Genomic DNA, 18,676 nt, shown 5'->3' with positions numbered 1-18,676 from the left:
CTGATGAAAGGCAGTGACGTATTTGTCGGACAGAGCACTGCTATCCCTTCACAGGCTGCACTTTAAATCTTGAGAAAGGATAATGACGGCAGAGTGCTTTCCCTCCCTCATGATACGGCATCAGCCCCCACTCCCCTGCTGCAGCTACTTCGGGGAGCTCCAGTAGTGGAAAGGCACTTTACATCGCAGKGCCTGACTGTTGAAGCAGCTGAAGTGACTCTTACTGCAAAACCAAACACCTCCTCCTGATGGCATCCTGATGGGACTGCTGTTCCGGCCCCCTCAGTAAAGCGGGCTACCTGCTAGCTCCCCCCCATTCATTCAAACCTCGGGGAGGGGCACGTGCTTTTATCCTGTATCATACTTTTATAAAGCGTCAATGTGAACAGCACTGAGCTGACCCCATGTACTTTTCTTCCTTTCACTTGCAAAGCACTAGGAAAAGAGAAGAACGGAAAGGAGCTGCTCCTGCTGCTTCTCTGCTCTGCACTGTCCTGCAGATGGAAAACAGACATAGTGGGGTCCAGTAGCAAACTATCTTCCTCTGCCATGGCAGCTGGAACTGCAGATCAATGCCTTTAGCTGGGCCTCAGTGATGTTTAATTGGTGATGCAGGAACTGCTGCACCAATAGAAACTGTCATGAGATCGCCACGGAAAAGAAAAAGGGATGCTAAAAACTGTAACATCTAAGGAAGCACAGCATCATGACCTCACAGGCGAATGAGAGATCACAGACATTTGAAATGGCCAACAGCAGAAAGATCTGTCTCTATAGAAATAAACATATCTGCTAATGGTTTTGTTCTAACTACTGCTGTTCCTAAGGATGCTTAGAGAAAGTTATGGCAAAGAGTTCTTTGAATGAAAATGAGCAAAAACTATTGAGAGTGCCTAAGCAGTCATTCCTATGCCCAGATGGAAGCTAAGTTCTGACCATCCATCTTCTCATCCTTCCACACGTGCACCACTGCCAGTCTGCTAACCTGAAACATAAAAACTGAGCTTTATCCCAGGGACAGCAAAAGAGGAGGCTGTGGGCTATCGTTTCATCTTCAGATCCGGTCTCACGATTACCATAGTAAGTCTGAGAGAACTACTTATCCCAGCACAGAATGGCATAACCTTGAGCCAAGTGGGTCAGGCCGCTCAAGGCAGGCAGGAAAAGGAGGTTGATGCTTATGATCTACATACACTACCTTTACATTAAAGATATGGGTTGCGGTGGTCTGCTTCTTTTTTAATACAAATTAGAAGACAATSCCAATGCTCGCAACTGAAGTCACAGGCAGGAAATATTGCAAATCTCTGTCATACAGGCTCCTTTAAACGGAAGGTTAAAAAAGCTGATTTCCTGAAGATATCTGCTATTAACTTACATCTCTGAACTCAGATGGAACATTTAACTTAGTTGGCATTAYGCTCTAAAAAGCTCTGAAAGTAGTCCTTACTAATGTTTTTAACATTGATGTTTAACACAAGTATGAGTAGGTACATAACTAAATCACAGTGAATAAAATAAACATAGGCAGTTCAACTTCTTTCACAGGAATTATAGAAAGAAATGGCCTGTAAGTTAAAAAGACCATTGTTGTCAGCATAGAATTGTTTTCTTAAAAATTCTCACTTAGGAAAAATGAAGCTTCCCCAAATTTCACATAGTGCAGCAAGTAGACAATGCTTAATTAATAGGAGACGTTATATGCCATAGCAGGAAATTCTTTTGAGACATGTTTTCCATACATACACTTCACTATAGGAAACAAAGTGGCCTAACACGTCTGAATTTGGAAACCTTTTTCCTCAACAATGCCTGAACAATACATCTGAGCACTTCTCTGCATTGGGCTTTCCGCTGAAAGCATATGAAGGATTGCATAGTCCCCGCTTCTGCAGAGTTCTCCATTGTAAAATCCTGAAGCATATAGCAATAGCAAATACAGAATTTGAAGTATGCACAGCCACAATATATCCCAGAGAACTTCATATCCTTTGGTAGTAACTTGCATTTTTTCTTCAAGTGCTTGTTCATATGCATAGTCCACTGCAGCCAGCTTTCAGTGGTGGTCCTGCTAATCGGAACTTTACATCTCAATGGCTAGGAACAAACTAGAATCTATCTGAACAGACTTTAGGTGAAAACTGCTRCTCTCACTCATGTTTGGTCTGTGGATACAAACAACTGTGGAGGGCTTCAGACAGAAGGTGAAGGCCAAGAGACCTCCTGACAACTGGTAAATGCACTGACACCTCTGCTCTGAAGGAACAAGGTACAGTGAAGAAAGCTGGCTCAGGACTTAGAGCTCTGATCTAATCCATACAAAAGGCTTTGCCATGGAAGAATACAATGCATTCATCAGCTGGGAGCAACTAGATGTCTCCCATTTTCCGTTCCAACGTGAAGGCAGGCCTTTATGAACAGGAGAGAAAAAACTGYCACTGATTCCAATGGCAGATCGATGAAGGTAGTGAGAAAAACGCAAGTTATCTCTGAATCTCTAATTTGAGGAACTGCTTAAGTTACACTTTTCAAGAACTGCGGAAGGATAAACTATCAGCTGGTCTTTCACAAATGAATGATGGGCTGATGAAAGAATCCAGAATTACTTGAGATTAAACCAGGTTAGCTCTGAGAAAGAGAACTTCAGCTTCTCTGCGGTACTTTTCAAAAAGTGGAAAATGTGACCCATAAATGATGAAACTCGAGGTCTAYCACACATCTCAGTATATTTTTTGTCTAGGCAATGGTGACACCAACTCCCATCAACTCTTCCACCTGCTCTGCTACTGAGAGTATTAAAAACAAACAAACCAAGCAAGAAGCAATTACAGCATGACTAATTCTGGAACCACACATAACTAATGAGTAAGGCAAAACAAAATACAAATGAAAAAGGTAAGACCTAATATTTTTACTCTTCCAAAGTAATGTCCATCTGTAGTTACAAGTTTGTTAAGTGACTAAAGGAACTTTAACTATGCCGTTTTATTGGAGAAATGCCCTTTCCAATGCTAAGATTGACAGCAAAATTGATTCAGCAGACTAACAACTTCTGTTCAATCACCTGTACTAACATCGGCTTAAGTGGACTATACACCAAACTGACGAATTCTTTGATGAGTTTCTAAGGCACATTGTATGTCAAACCAAACACAGTATTAGAAGAGTGACTATGCTGCTGCTATAGCAAATGTGTCAAAGAGACTACATAATGGAATATTTTTCTAGCAYAGCAATCCATGATCTGAGAAGTCTTCAGAGTATTGCTTTCACCAACTATAGACATGAATGAGTAATTCTATTCATAGAGTAAAACCCTGGCACACTTYGGCGTTTTAAACCGACAAGTAAACTGAGATATGCTGCTGCCTGTGATAAAATAACTTTGTAGGTAATAACCCCAGGATAGAAATGAATTGGCAAATGTCCATTTATCTCCACTGACTCTCAAAAAACTTCTTCTTTGACACTAAGAGTGACAAACCAGGTATCAAGGTTTTTTAAACTCATCTATTATTTCACCTAATCTGAAATGAGAAATTGTTGGAGGTCTGAAAGGCTACTGAATTTTACTGAATTTAAGCCTTTTTAAAGGCCATTTTGACATCCTTGTAGAGTTATAATGACAGGACACATTTCTGCTTCACTCCCTAGTTCTCTCTTACAAGAGAACTAGCAGAGATGTGCATGGTGGTAAACAGTTGTACCTATGCTATTCTCCCAACAGTCCCAGGCCAGGTCTGAGGCCAAGTTAATTATTTAATAGTTACTCACCTGCAGGAGCATCCTCCTAAGGCTATCTTTGGGAAAACTCTGCTGGGATTTCCAGGGGGGAAACTTCAGTTTTGTGTACTGCACAGAAAAAAACCTCCACTATTTGTTGCATTAGTGCCTGGTGATCTTAGTCACCTTCAGTAATGCTAACATCAGGCAGGATATGTTCTCCAAGACCCTTCACAGAAAGGCCTTGATGCCACCTGTCGGAGGGCACAGTGGGATTTGTACTAAGCCTGAAGTGACATTATCTGCCAGAGTAGTGTGGAAAGGCCTAGTGCTGAGTCTTGGCAGCAGCTTAGAAGCAAGTGTGTTGACAGAGCCACACGACTGAGCATAGCCATCCTGATTCAGGCACTGATATGACAGACTTATTAAAATAGAATTACAGTTTATAAAGCATTTAATATACAATTGTATTCAACAACTTCTAAAAAAAAAAAAAAAGAATATGGTGAAAGAGCAAAAGAATAAATAAAAAATTTCCATCTCTTGTTCTCCAGTACGAAGATACACTTCTACTACCAATAATTGACCTGGACTTATGAGGTATAATTTTGAAATATGCTATAAAAATAGAAGTGCATGCCCTAAAGCAACAGAGGATGGAGATAATTAAATGCTAAGAAAATACATATTATCAAGGAGAGATATTAAAATTGATGAAAAGTTCATCATTTTGTCCTGAAATCAGCAGGACCTCAAATGAGAATGTTGACACTATGGCTGATCTTTGCAGGTGCTTCTGATTTACTATACAATGTTTTTTTTTCCCTTCATGATCTGAATCTGTTAGCCAGGAACGGTACCCGTCTTATTTCTGAATACTGAAAAAGTGAATAGCAGAACTAAATATCACTAAATGTATGATGTCCTGGATTCTTCATTCTTCGGTCTACATTCTTGAAGTACACCGTTTTAAGAAAATATTGACTTTTTTTGTTGTTATGGTGATCATCTTTTCACAGCAGTTTGTAAAAATAGGAATGGCTAAAAATAAAAATCCAAAGAAACCCACGGCACTAAAAAAGGAATACGTCGTGCAGATTTGTCTGTTTCAGAATAAATCTGCATATAGTGTCCTGCAATGGCACGTTTTTACAAAGGGAATTAAAGCCACGAAATTAACATTTTAATGAAGTAGAGAGACCATTGACGTCAGGACTACTCACTGATTGCTGCTTCCAGGTGGCCTAATGAGATGAAAATGAAGTTTATATCTTCAGCTAGTCGAAGCCAGGCTTGTTTTGTGACTGTGATTGAATTTAAATGAGAAGAKACCGCTGTGTGCAAACATGTCTAGGCTGGTAAGTAGCGTTATCAAATCTAGACAAAGAAATTCTTGATTTTAAATATTTTATGTTAAGGGAAGGGACTTCAGTCTTCCTTTCACAATTCAACAGAATGGCAAAGCCAAAGTTTGATCTTTAATTCTACAGCGTGCCACAGCTTTTGTACTGGCTGCTCCAGGAAATTTCCCACAGAAAATTTTTATTTGCTCATTTATCTACCAATGTACAGAAAACATTCTGGATTACAAAGGTGAAGTAGAAAATCATAAATCCAGTGTAGCCTGCGGATAACTCACACTGTGACTTTTTTGCACTGAAGGCATGTCAGACATTAAGGTCAACTGATGGAAATGCAAGACTACTACATTGCGAAACACACAACTTCAAAGGAACTGCAGCACATCATAAATTCCATGTTTCTAAATGCCACTGCAAGAGTTACATTTCACTACTCTCTTCACTATAAATAGATAGACATGTATGAATATTCTTCATTATTCCTTATTAGAAAAATTAATCAATACTAGTTTTTCTTTAAATATTGCACTTCAAACTAGAGAATGAGACAACCATGGAGCTAGGGCTATATACTCRGAGTTTGTATGAAATAACTCAGAATCCCGCAAATAAATTTCATATTATTTCACTTTCTATCCTTGTAATAATTTTAAAACAAACTAAACTCCTCATCTCCACAAATCAGACTCAGTCACTAGAACTTTGCTTCACCATACCTATTCTTTTAAGCGTATTTCTCACTCTACTCCTGGGTTCACACACATCACATGAGGCTGTCTTCAAGAGTCCTAATTTCTCACTTCGTAAGATGTCCTGACATGCAACTGCTACTGATGTTACAATTATTCAGTACTAGAAAATGGTGTAGGGCAGGAGAAATACAGAAAACAAATCAACTGACCCTTCAAATCACCTCTTTTCTTAAGCCCATAATCTAGAGTTAAAGAACAACAAGAGTCCCCCTATAGGAGGGTCTCGTATTTTGTCTGCTATGACACATGTAGTTGTACATTCATAACACGAACAAAGGTAGTCCAAAATAGCTCTTTGTTCTTTTTAACACCTAAGAACTTCACAGGAAACCACTGCTATGGATACCCACCCTGTTTCTCTGCAAGTTAGGGTTGATAACATTTACTGTTTCATAGAATCATACTGTTTCTAGCAGACTGCTTATAAACCTTTTATAGACACCAGGTTCAAACAAAATGCATCATCTCTGGACACAGAATAAGCATTCCTTCTTCTGTTTCTTTCYTTTTTTTTTTCCTTTTTTTTTTTTTCTTTTTAATAATACCATGACTGAGGCTACCTCCGAGTCCTTCACTGCAGAGTAGACTAATCTTCCTGGCTGTTGAGGTGGAGATTTTCCAAGTCTCTGTCTGTTTGAGATCTTACTGGACCGAGGCAGACAGAAAATGCTTGGAAGGACTTCATGAAATTCACGCTATGCCCTGACACGGGAACTTAAGAAGCCAGGAAAGTGGCTGAAGCAAGCTTGCCAGGCAAAACAGATGGCAGACATGGATTTGCGATGTTTTTGTATCACCAGCAGCACTACCAATGTTCTCACAGGCAAATAAAAGTGTATCTGAGCTCAGGACTGCAGTCTGGCCTCTGGGACTTGGGAGTCCTCTGATCTGATCCAAAGTCCTTTGCACTTTTCAAGTTGTTGAGCCCACCGTCCTGGATAGAGGAATGGCTAGAAATCTAGCCTGTTCAGTATGACAGAAAACACCTTTTTCTTCAAGAAGAGCTTTTATTCTTAGGATGCAGATGATACAGCTAAACCAATCCTGTACTAAGCCACCTACCAAAGGAACCATCTTGCTCTCTCCTGCCCTGGAGTGGATGGATGCTCCTTCTGTTCCCCTGCAGCTGGCCCTAGTACCCCCGRTCCTGCAGAAGCCCTTTCAGCACATGAAGCTGGCAGCACCTAACCCTACAAAAGAACTTTTCTGGTACTGGGGCTACTACAGAATCTGAACTCCCAGCTATCAAGGGAGGAAAGGTGTGAAYAGTCTCACTGGCAGCTCAAAGTGTCCGGAAAGCTAGTCAATCTGCACGGCATCCTATAAGYATCATATGTTTTCACACTAGAAACCTTTTCCTTCATCCACCYAGGAGCTTTAGTACTCTCTGTTTCCCCCACCCACCAAAGATGTGGGTGCAGGCTCGTCCTCTTATGGCAGGAGACGCAACCTGCAGTTCACATCTGTTTTGTTGGTAAGATGCAAAAACAAGATTACACAGAACACAGTGTCCTCCTGTAATTCATATCAATTCTGGGCCAAGGGCTGGAACATTTTTTCTTCATTATTCTACTGTTGCCTAGAGTAGCATTTTCCTTTATTAGTTGCTATTGCCTAGAACAGCATCTGGAACAAGTTAGGTAGCCAGAGAACGGTAACAGAAATGAGCTCAGTATGTTCCCAAGACATGATTTTTAGAGATACAACACACCTGCAGCTTTCAGCAAATTCATTACATAGCTAAAGGGCTCAGGCCTTCTGAAAAAAATCAAGTCCATGTTGATTAAACCCACTCAGGAAGTATGCCACTGCTTTCTACACACCATTTATATGCTCTGAAGGCTTATGAACATTTGCTCCAAGTATGGATTGCAGCATTTCAGCCTGGGAGGTGACAAAGACATGAATAACCTCAGCAAGATCCACATCCGAGAAAGATGTTCACAAATTCCTGGCTAGCAATAGATGGAAAAAACAAAGACACAGAACTACAGCTGTTACTTTTCTGAAATCGCAAAAGACCCAAGAGAACCTCTATGCTACAAATTCCCATAGAAGTGAGCAGCACTCCTTTTTAGCTCTCACATAGGCACTTATTCTGTTTTTCCAGATAAACGCCCTCTGTTCATTAGTTGGACATCTTGCTGCCATTCAGACCCAAATCTTTACTACTGACAAAACATGAAAAAGTAAAAACTCAAGTTGGATCAGAAGCAAATAGCTGTACCACAGACAAGTAGCGGTAAAATTCTGGTATTCAACATGTTCCGATCCCTCCCACAATATCCTTAAACATACATTTATCTAAAAGCAGCAACAACTTCAGCAGATTCCTAAGAAAAGCACACCATGTGTCACACACTGCCATGAATCAGAGCTTAGTTTTGACGTCTTCACACACAAAATACTCTCTGTAGGCCACAGCAGATACTCAAGAAACAGAGTAGTGCCTCATAGGAACAACAGAGCAAAGACTGGGCTGCCCAGTCTCCTCCAGGCTTTAAACACCTTGATTTTTGTATTTGATTTGCAGAGCTGATCTTTTTTTTAAAAAAAAAAAAAAAAAAAAAAAAAAAAGATGGAATAGCTTCTTAGGTTTTTTATTCCTCATCTCATCCAGTAGGAAAAAGGCAGCATTGACATCTATTTAGAATCCTGTTTTTGAGAGGTTGCGTCTTGAAATTGAGATTCTGTGCTTCAGTACAGTATTTCCTAATTTCTGAAAGAAGTTTTCCACCATCCATCAGTCACCCCACTCTTTCAGAATGCTCTTAAGTGATGACGAACTGATAAAACAAGTATCCTTCTTACTATAATATCAGATGTATAAAGCTACTTGAATGTCAGATTAAACAAATACTGTCTTCAATAAATATGGCTTCCAGTGCTTTTCAGTTTCAAAATAAGAATTTCTACTGAATGCCAAATACATACATTTGTAAGCTGACAGATCAAACAGTGCTAACATCCGATGCAATGTAATTACATCTGTTTATAGAAAACACTATTGAAAAACAGCAAACATTTTTTGGGTAGAAAAAAACCCAAAAAACATAGTACATCAAATATTGTACCTAAGGCAAACAAACTGTTTTGCCAGGTCCTTCAGTCTTGTTTCCCTGATTTTATACTGCCTTACAAATGGCAAAGTATTTGACCAAAGTGCTAGTCACAGGACAGAAACAATAATTCTGAATCCTACTGAGAGTTGTTAGTAATAAACCATGTGAGGCACGTGCCTATTCCGTAATAAAACTYCATGCCTATCAAGAATTTGTTTCAGTCAAAGAGAAAGACAGACTCRCAATCAAAATGGCATGAAAATCAYAGAATCAGTAAGGTTGGAAGGGACCTCTRGAGACAAAATGACAGCCTTGAACTAGACACAGSCATTCTCTCCTAAAACTTCTGCTATAGCTGTGAAGAAGTATTTCTAAATGACAATTAATTGATTTTATCAAAATGAGGTTGTAGTTTATATGCCCAGTATCTGGAATTTACAAAGCTTTTTTTTAAAAAGAAAGGAGATAGAAGGAATATTTTCCCCTGCACGTAATGTGTATAAAAACCCACGCATGCTTAAACCTGTCTAATAATCTTTTCTGCCTTTATGAAATGCATCGAGAATTCCCATCCTAAATTACACATAAGATCCTTTATTATAAAGGATGTGACTCACCCATGCAAACGTAACCTGCCAAGAACTGCTTACTGYAGTCAACTGTACGGCAGGCGCGTTACTGGCAACACTGCACATGAATTACCTCAAATTTCTCTCCCACCCTCCACCCTAATCTCCAAAGTGCTAAAACTAAAGGTATTTCTTGCTGCATTTTGGGAATATTCCTAACATGTGCAAAATGAGCAAAGTTGTGTGTGGAAACAGTTTTCTCCTAGGCAAGATTAGTATTCTTCTGTATGTTTGTTACATATCTGCTATATATGGCAGATACGAATCAAACACCTCAGTCCTGGTTGGGACCTGTAGAAGGTTATTACAATACAATTCATTACAATCTTCAGTTTTACAGACCAATCTCATAACAACGCAAACTCCCTGATTCCAGGGAGGCTCTTACTAGGAGAGATCGCATGATTTACCCTTAAAAATACCCAGCTGTTTGCTGAAAAGCTCAGCTCAGATTTGGAAATAATTTYGGTCGTATTTCATTGACTGCTTCTGAAAATTCACTAAGTGTAGCAAGTCCACTTCTTTTTATTCCTTAACTAAAATAATCAACACTTCAAGGATGTCCTTCCTTAAGATTGCCATTCAAATCAGTTCCTTAGTCAGTAGTTTTCCATTCTTAAGTAGAAAGACCTTCACACAACTAAAAGATAAATACACAACTAAACGACACATTCTCTTGTTTCATTTGAGAGAATGGCACTCAAATGTTAAGCTCATGTATTGAGAGAGGAGATCAGTCAAGGTTTCAAAAAAAGTTATTTATATATGCCACTCTAAARTAGAAGGAAGGGGGACTTTTGGAAAAAAAAATACGACCATTCTAAATGAAAGTGATTGAGATGTATTTGGTTGGATCAAAGTTTTCACACCTTAACCATATAAAAATAACGAATGTCTTGTGTGTCAAAAACTCCCAAATCTAGCTACCATAGAAAAAGACCTCTTATTTTGTTTTAGAGAGAAAAACAATCACAAATACAACCTACTCTGCCATTCTGAAAATAATTTTCCCATACATCAAAACCTACTAAATTAGAGYCTAGAAAGGAATGCAACTTGAGTTTTAAAAATTTACAATTAAAAAATACCATCTTCTGATCTTAAAAACTTAAGATATATAGCTAAMTATACAAATATTTAACTATATATCTTAGAAAGGCAAGTTGAAGGTTTTTATTCTTGTTGCTCTAAAATAAAAATTAATTCAAATTAGAACAGCTACAATCAGCATTCTATTAATTGTGCAAAATACATTTTGGTGGAGAAATACGATAAAAATCAAGCATGTTTTTTTAGTTGACAGTAAGAATATGTTGTGTGTCAAGATATTTCAGTGAAAAAAGATGCTAGCAAAAGCTGAATTACATAGAGAATATTGCTTGGATTTCATATAAATCACTTTGTTTTCAGARACCTAATGTATTAACAGTTCTGAAATGAGATGAGCATAGTTAGCACTATCGTATTGTATTGGCGCAATCCCTTGACCAAAAAATGTAATTTCTAGTTTGGGATGTAAAATTTAATGAACCTCTTTTAACCTCTCATACCTGTGTATTTATATGCAGAGTCAGCCATGCCTTGATCAATTTATAAGCCCTCTGTGTAYGCTTATTAACTTCTATTGTGCAAACTGTATCTCTCATTTCTCCATATTTCCTGTCATCTACAAATCATATTCCAYGCAAGCAAAGGAAGCTATGAACTTGCCAAATCCAACTACTGAGACAATAAGTAAATAACAGAAGTACTACCTTATATGACACAATATTATAACATTATTCTCTCCTCACATATAACACAGAATTTCAGATAACTACTGAATGAAGAATATAAATGTATCACAACTTTTCATTTGCATAAGCAGTCATGTTGTTGGACACAAGTTAGGTGAGTGCATACATAAGATGACATTTTGAAAACTGCATCGGTGTACTCCTGTAGAATTTGCTGTAACCACATGTATCTTTAGTACTGTAATTTTTAAAACCAACATTAAAGGTTATTTTGATGGATTTGACTTATCTCATGATTAAAAGCATTACCTCTAACATTTACCAGAAGAGACTCCTAAATCTTTGYTTTTAAAATCCACCAGCAATGATAGGAAAACCTTAGCTTTTTTACAGTTCTGAAATGAAAAGATTTTTAAAAATAATACTTTTAAAGTTGTTTCCCRTAAACCCTTAGTTCTCACAAAAAAAAGTTTACGTAATACTTCCAAACTATTCTATGTTGATATACAGACCCTGAATTTTATTAACAGAATTTAGTGTGATCAAAATCCCAGCAAAGTATACTGATATTACTCTCCCTCCAGCTGGTCTTCTCCTTCTGAAGTGTTCTCCAGTCTATAAACAGGAAAAACTACTAAAAAGCCTTCGGGATCATATCCTGCAGACACATGCATCATTGCAAATTTGCAGCTTACAATACCAACAGCTGTATGAAAAAAAGCAAACAAACAAAGGAACATTTCATAAYAAGATTTCAAAAAACCCTTAACAATTAAACAGTCTCTGGTTGGAGAGCTGAAGCTTATATATCCATAGTTAAAACTATCAGATTGTGCAGTTGCAGAAACAAAGGTATTATAGAAAGACAGATGTCACTCTGACGATCATGCTGCATGCAACAAACAATCATTTTCATGTCTACTAAAATAGAGCTGGGGGTGTGGAGGAGGTGGAATGCTTTTGCCAAATGGACTGAAGAGAAAAAAAAATCAGTATGGGATGTATCCAGAGATAAAGGTTAGAGAGAAGAGAAAGGAGAAAAGGTCACATTCAAGCTTTTAATAGGCAATAACATTTTCTGGAGGATATAATTCCAAAACTATTTGGCAAAACTTCAAGAAATCCATCAGCACAAGTAAAATGAGGGTCAGTTGGCTATTCTGTTAAATATTGAGCATTTTTATGAGTCATAAATTTAATAAAATGTGGATATGCTAAATTTACCCCACTCCCAAGTCACACCCTTTTTTGGTAACCTCTGTCCATGATATTCTTCAATGCATCAATAATGGGAACCCTCCAAAAAAACTAAACTCAAAGGAATTAAGGCTGAATGAAAACAGACAATACATGAATACTGAAGTCCCATTTAAGGTAACAAAAGAATAAACAGCAGACAAAAAGAAAAAAGCAGATATGTATTTTTTGCTACAGGGTTGTAAATAGTAATGAGAGAACTAACTTTACAAGGCTCCCACAGCTGAAGGATCAACTTAGCAGCTATTTTACTGAAAATCTCCATTGCTAAGCTGAGCCGATTCCCCCATACTCCCCTACATAACACTATTGTTTGGGAGATCATATCGCGTCATCTGCCCATGCTGTTTCAACCATAGCTTACACGTGCAGATCTTGCTACAGTGAAAGATATACAGATTTGTTGTATGTAGGCTACTATAATTATCTAGTCTGCATATGGCAGACCATAAGGGTTCTCTGCATTAGTTTCTGGGTATAAACTAACATCTTACAAATACTTACAGCATTTACTTATTTAGGAGATTCCTAGTTGGGTCAGTTATTCCTTCTTTTTTCTTTTTTGTTTTTCCCCCCTCCCCCTCATCTCTCCCTGAAGCAGCTGTTAAAGACCATATTAGGAGGATACTGGGTCCACACTGAATTTGTTGCAGATTTTGTCTTAGGAGTTACAAAGTACTTTCCTATAAAAGGCCCTCACCACTACCCTCACATGCCTTCTCAGATCTCCTTTTCTAAAATTTCTGCATAAACTTCAGCCACAGCTTCAGCAGATAGTACTGTTCCCTGAAGTCTCCAGATGGAGCACAGCAGTCTCACTATTAGCCCTCCTTATTTGCAGTATTCTGCCTGATGCCCCTCTCCTTTTCACTCTGACCACAAGTATTTGTTTAGTATTTAGCATTGCAGCAAAATGAAGGAACAACTGTCATATTAAAAAAAAAAAAGAAAAAGAAGAAAAAGAAGAAAAAGCAAAATGCTGACAGAATGAGCTGGACTTTTCATGAGCTGGTAAGACGTGGAGTGGGAAGATCTTACCACAACTTGCAAAGGGTTTCACAGATACTTTCCATTATAATTTTAAACCAGATCTGGAAGAAAGTCAGCAAGAAAGAATGGAGAATCTGTAGATTATGATACTTATATTACTTAAAAATTAGAATGAGTCATGAAAAATAAAAGTTGGGTGGAGTGAGAGGGAAGGGGAAGCAAGACCTAATTCAACAAACCACCAAATGCAAGTTTTAAGTTAACCAAACATTCATATGTTCCCTTTTCAGGAAAATAAGGCAGAAAAGAGAAAGGGAGACTAAGCAGAACTGAAACTGGCAAAAAGTCAGTTTCTCAAACAAAATCTCTTTGTAAGAAGAGATCAAAACCTGTCCTGGATTAATAGACTTTTAAAGACACTGTTTTAAGGAAACAGTTTCCAGCCTGAGGCTTTGAATATCAAGTTCCAGGCAAGAACAAAAATTAGTGACTTTTTTTTTTTTGGGGGGGGGGGGGAATTAAGAGAAGAAAGGCTATCACTATTTTGTAAGGATCAGTTAGCCTCTCTCTTGATGTCTTTCAAAAACATATCTGTTTTTATATTCACTTATTACAACTGACTGTATCATATTTCCTCAAGAGTTTTTAATTCATCAGATGTTCTCAGAGAAGTTATACTGGTCAGCACAAAATGAACCAATTTCTTAAATTTCCAGCAGTCACCACAGACGATTTTGCATTAGAAGTACAAATAATTCATCTTCAAGTCCTAAAAACAATCCTCTGAAAAGCACCTTTGATAAGGGAAACTCCTGGGATGTCAAAGAGGAAAGGCAGTTGCTCCGAAGGCCATGCGGGCAGAGRGGTGAACTTCCACCGTTCCTGCAAAGTTTGCTATGCACAGAGGCTCAAGCTTTTATAGTTCTGTTTAAACTGCTCATGTGTCAAATTGCTATTATATAATCTCCTCATAAACAATACAAAAAATGCAATGCTGGTAACCCTACCAAGCAACTTCATTAGAGTACAAAAAAATTATTTCATTTCTCTCTCTACAGGTTTTGTTTGTTTGTCCAGGGTAAGGCGGTATTTGATAATTATAGAAATATCCTGTTTTGCATTAAATACACACAGCATAAATTATGTAATGATTTTATCAAAAACATTTTTTTTTATTATGGTCATTATAACACATGCACTATGGCTCACTAATTTCAAGTTAAGTAGTTTTAATTACAGGACAATAATCCCAAAGAGTGAAACACATGATTTCTTTGGTTCTTACTCCTGGTTATTTCTGTTGTTTAATAAACCACGTAAGAATTGAATAACACCATATCTGTAAAATTTATATATAAAACAGCATATGTATTTTTATATATAATATTTATATATTTATATATATATAAAACCAAGTGAYGAATCTCTATAATTGCATGTACATATCTTTTAGTATTACTAGCACAGACATCTTCATAAAGATATGAACACGGAAATGGAGACTACCAGTATTTTACCCAATTTATTTTATGCCAAGCACAATGCTTTTGTTGGGCTTAAAGGGGGGGGGGGGGAACAAAGAGATAGCTTACCAAAAGAAAAATGTTTAACTGTTCCTTGTTAAATGTTTATAGTAAGTTGTATACAACAACCTACAAGCAATTTAAAAAAAAGCAATGTGACATCTAATAGTCAACCTGATTCCTAATACATCCATGTTTTCCCTTGATTAATACAAATAAATCTTTAAATTCCCAGCAACCTCTCCCTACATACTGAAGGCACTAGTGAGTATCAAATTTCAGACATGTAGTTAAACTAGGGAAAGAAAAACAGCACCTGAGAAAAAGGCAAAAGGGCCAGATTAATCAATTTATACAGTAGCCTAAAAAATGCATGAATGCAAACAGCAGGTTTTATGGAGACCTGCACTTGTTAGATGCCTACCTTCCATGAAAGTCAAGAAATTCAATAAAGTGGTCTTTTCAGATACACCAAATTGTGTCAGGAGCTGCTTTATATCTCCAAGAATCAATGACTTACCTTTGCTAACTGGCCCAATGTCTTGCTGCTTGGGTCAAGCTGTAGCACTGACATTGGCATGCTGTAAACACAAAACGGCTTCAGCCGTCTTCCTTGTTCCCTTGCTTTGACACCGCAGACCTACTCCCTCCCCTCCCAACGACCACTGCTATGAGACAAGTATCTGCAGGCCAAGTGGTGAATCATATCAAAAAATTATCCAGTTGAAAAACAATCCTTTTCCTGTATTTTTCCCTAGCGGCAGTGCAGGTTTAGATGCACATAAAAAGTGACACTGGTTACAAAGTTTTTGGGTGGAATAATAATTCATCCCCTTTGCAAGTTATGCAACTTGTTTAGAAACAAACTAAAGAATCGCATCCTAATATGTTTCACTACCTTTCATCTGGAAAATAAAAATCTGAACTCCAGGAGTGCAAACCTGAACATCTGAGTTAAAAGGAATACCTTCTGAGATACTCAAAAATATCTGATTAGTGTAAATCTGCAGTCCTATGTACTTCAACAGAGGTAGGCTAATCCATCCCAGCTAAGGATCCAGCCTTGAAAGGCTGGGCCAGCAGCAGAGCCTTACTGCAGTCAGTGAAAGCTGCATTCATTCTGGAAAGGAGCAAAATAACTTCACCCATAAAGGGCAACACGTTATTACTAACAAAATTCTTTGCATTCTTTTCATGAAAAGACATTTCATATTGTAAGACGATATCCTAACAAACTGGCCTTAGATGGCTGCATTGAGTCTGCACACAGCAATGCCAATATATCACACATTTTTCTGATCAAGCAAAAATCAAATTAGGGCAAGACGTCCAGGCCAGATTTGGTTATTTGGTCTAAAAATCAAGTTCCTGAAAACTAATCTTATGGTAGTGTAAGAAGGTTCAGATGACAACAGCCCATTTCTTTTACTATACAACAGGGTTAGTACCTCCACATTACAACTGCCCAGTTCTCTCATTACAAGACCTTACTGCAACTGGTATGAAGAACATCATGTTTAAATCACCTGGACTGAAGTGGTTTATATCTCCAGGCTTTTTCAGCCTCAGTTTATTTTTTCCAAAGGGAAGATGGGGTACCACAATTTCAGCCAAAGCAATTCAGCTGTATCAAAGAMTGAGGCTATGGAAAAGATGTTCTTTTAAAAAATCACAAAAAAAAAGTTTCAGATGGTTTCTTCTTTGCAGAGATCTATCATCTGTAAGCCTTGAAACAGAGACTTGAAGTTTGGCAGGGGATGGTTATTTGTGTCAGCAATATGCCTTTGGACAACTTCCAAGAAAACATCCCAAATTTGGCCAACAACTAYGAGTCTTTGAAGAATCTTAAGTTTGCTCATGCTCAGCAAACATTTTATAGAGTTTACACCTAAAATTCAAGGCRAATCCATCCTTGCAGAGTATTGTCAGCTGCTGGTGTACAGCCCAGACACCATTCCCAGCGAGTAGCAGGACACGTTGCTTGCCTTCACTGCTCCTGCATGTGACCGCCCATGTAGCATGGGGAAGGAAGCAGTCTTGATTCAAATGCAAAGGGGACAACTATTTAATAGTTCTGGAAGAGAATTTGGGAAACAAAGCAGTCCCATGGACTAGGGGGACGGTAGCAGTGTCTACTGTGTGATGAGACTGTTGATTTAGTATTTAAAAATATTTTAAAATAACATAAAAAAATCAGGGGTAAAGAACACTAGGTTGTAAAGTTCAACACTCAAAAGTTGGAAAACGCTAGATCTAAGGCTGTCTGTGCCTATATAACAGATATTGTCTTTAGTTCTGCGACGATGYATTACTTTGCCTTAGGACTTGAATTTGCAGTGAATCAGGGTTGTGTCACAAAAAAGATCACAGGAGTTTATTTCATTTGCAGTAGGACCAGAAAGGTCCGCGAAGAACAAAACAGAGAACCTGGAGGGGGAACAGGACAAACTCAACTTCAGGAAGTTGAGTCTCAACTCAATCTTAACGCTAATCGAAACCCAGGAGAAATGAATGCCATTTCTGCCTATTGCACAAACAGTCTTTAATTTCTCATCTTCTGTTTTGGCTGGCTGGAGTTTCTAGGGTCAGTTTTACAGCGCTGCTGAGCATTCCCAGATGCAGCCGGGAAAGCTGTGCTTTGAACACAGAAAGTGCTATGACAGAAAAATAATCCCACAGGTGTCTAAAACCAGGACGTGGATCTGACTTAAGTCTCACTGTGCTTCAATTTCCACGTGTACAATGAGATAAATGCAGACATAGTGAAAATAAAATCCTTCAATCTAGTGAGGCATTAGAGCAGTGAGCATCAGAGATGCTTATAAGGAAATTCTGTTTTCACATAAGAGCTCAAATAGTGCAGTATATAAGCCCCGGGGCCACACACTGAATGATGAGGAGAAAACAAAATATTTAAGAGTTGTTCCTCTGTAATGTACAGCCCTGCGTAACATACAGGCAAATGACTGTCCTGCATGCTGCTGGCGGTACATTTACCGCATAGATTAAGGACTACTGGCTCACAAAAAGGCTGAGTAGTGGCTAACTACTCAAATTCAACAGTAGATTATAAAGAAGGAATAGGTGCGAATTTGCAGCTCCAAGCTAAACCCTCTTATCATGACAAACAATTTGACAGGCACTGGTCTAAGTGCTTTGGGATTTATATTTCAAAATTAAATATCCATATGCTTACCATTGAAGCATGGCAAAGGCATCTGTTTTTTATCAGTTTCTGAAGTTTGTTTACTAGTACATATTAATATACATTTAGTAACTGTTTAAATACACTCCTCCCCCCTGCCAAAGAATCTGCCTCCCTGCTCCAAGAGAGTTTTAAAAACTCTATAAATAATCTAGGTCTGCAATTTTTCTTTTTACGTATTCATGGATAATTCTGAAAGGAAGTAATACAAGCAGGATACAGCAAAAGAGACTAGATAAGCATTGCCATCTATCTGATAGTCACCAATAGAAGGCCAAGGACAAATACATCTTTTTGAACTTTTCCTTCTCCTCACTCCTCCTCAGAGTTTTTCTTCTACACTCAATTACTGGCAATGAGTTTCTATCTTCCAGGTGACAGGCTGCCTCTTGGCTGAATCCTTGCTGGGGCTGCTCCTCTGAGGAGCTGCTCTGTTCT

At 38.1% G+C, this 18,676-nt stretch overlaps 1 protein-coding gene across 14 annotated transcripts in view; it reads right to left on the bottom strand.

Moving 5' to 3' along the window:
• The window catches only part of LCLAT1 (lysocardiolipin acyltransferase 1), a 176,641-nt gene that overhangs the window by 16,406 nt on the left and 141,559 nt on the right, over window positions 1-18,676 (bottom strand). The gene's annotated exons all lie outside the window — the stretch shown is intronic.

This window comes from Rhea americana, unplaced genomic scaffold (genome assembly GCF_003343005.1).
Source record: "Rhea americana isolate MKP2758 unplaced genomic scaffold, rheAme1 scaffold_265, whole genome shotgun sequence".
NCBI classification, from domain to species: Eukaryota; Metazoa; Chordata; class Aves; order Rheiformes; family Rheidae; genus Rhea; species Rhea americana.
Note: the sequence above shows the minus strand (reverse complement) of the source record. Positions and strands in the feature narration are given on the sequence as shown.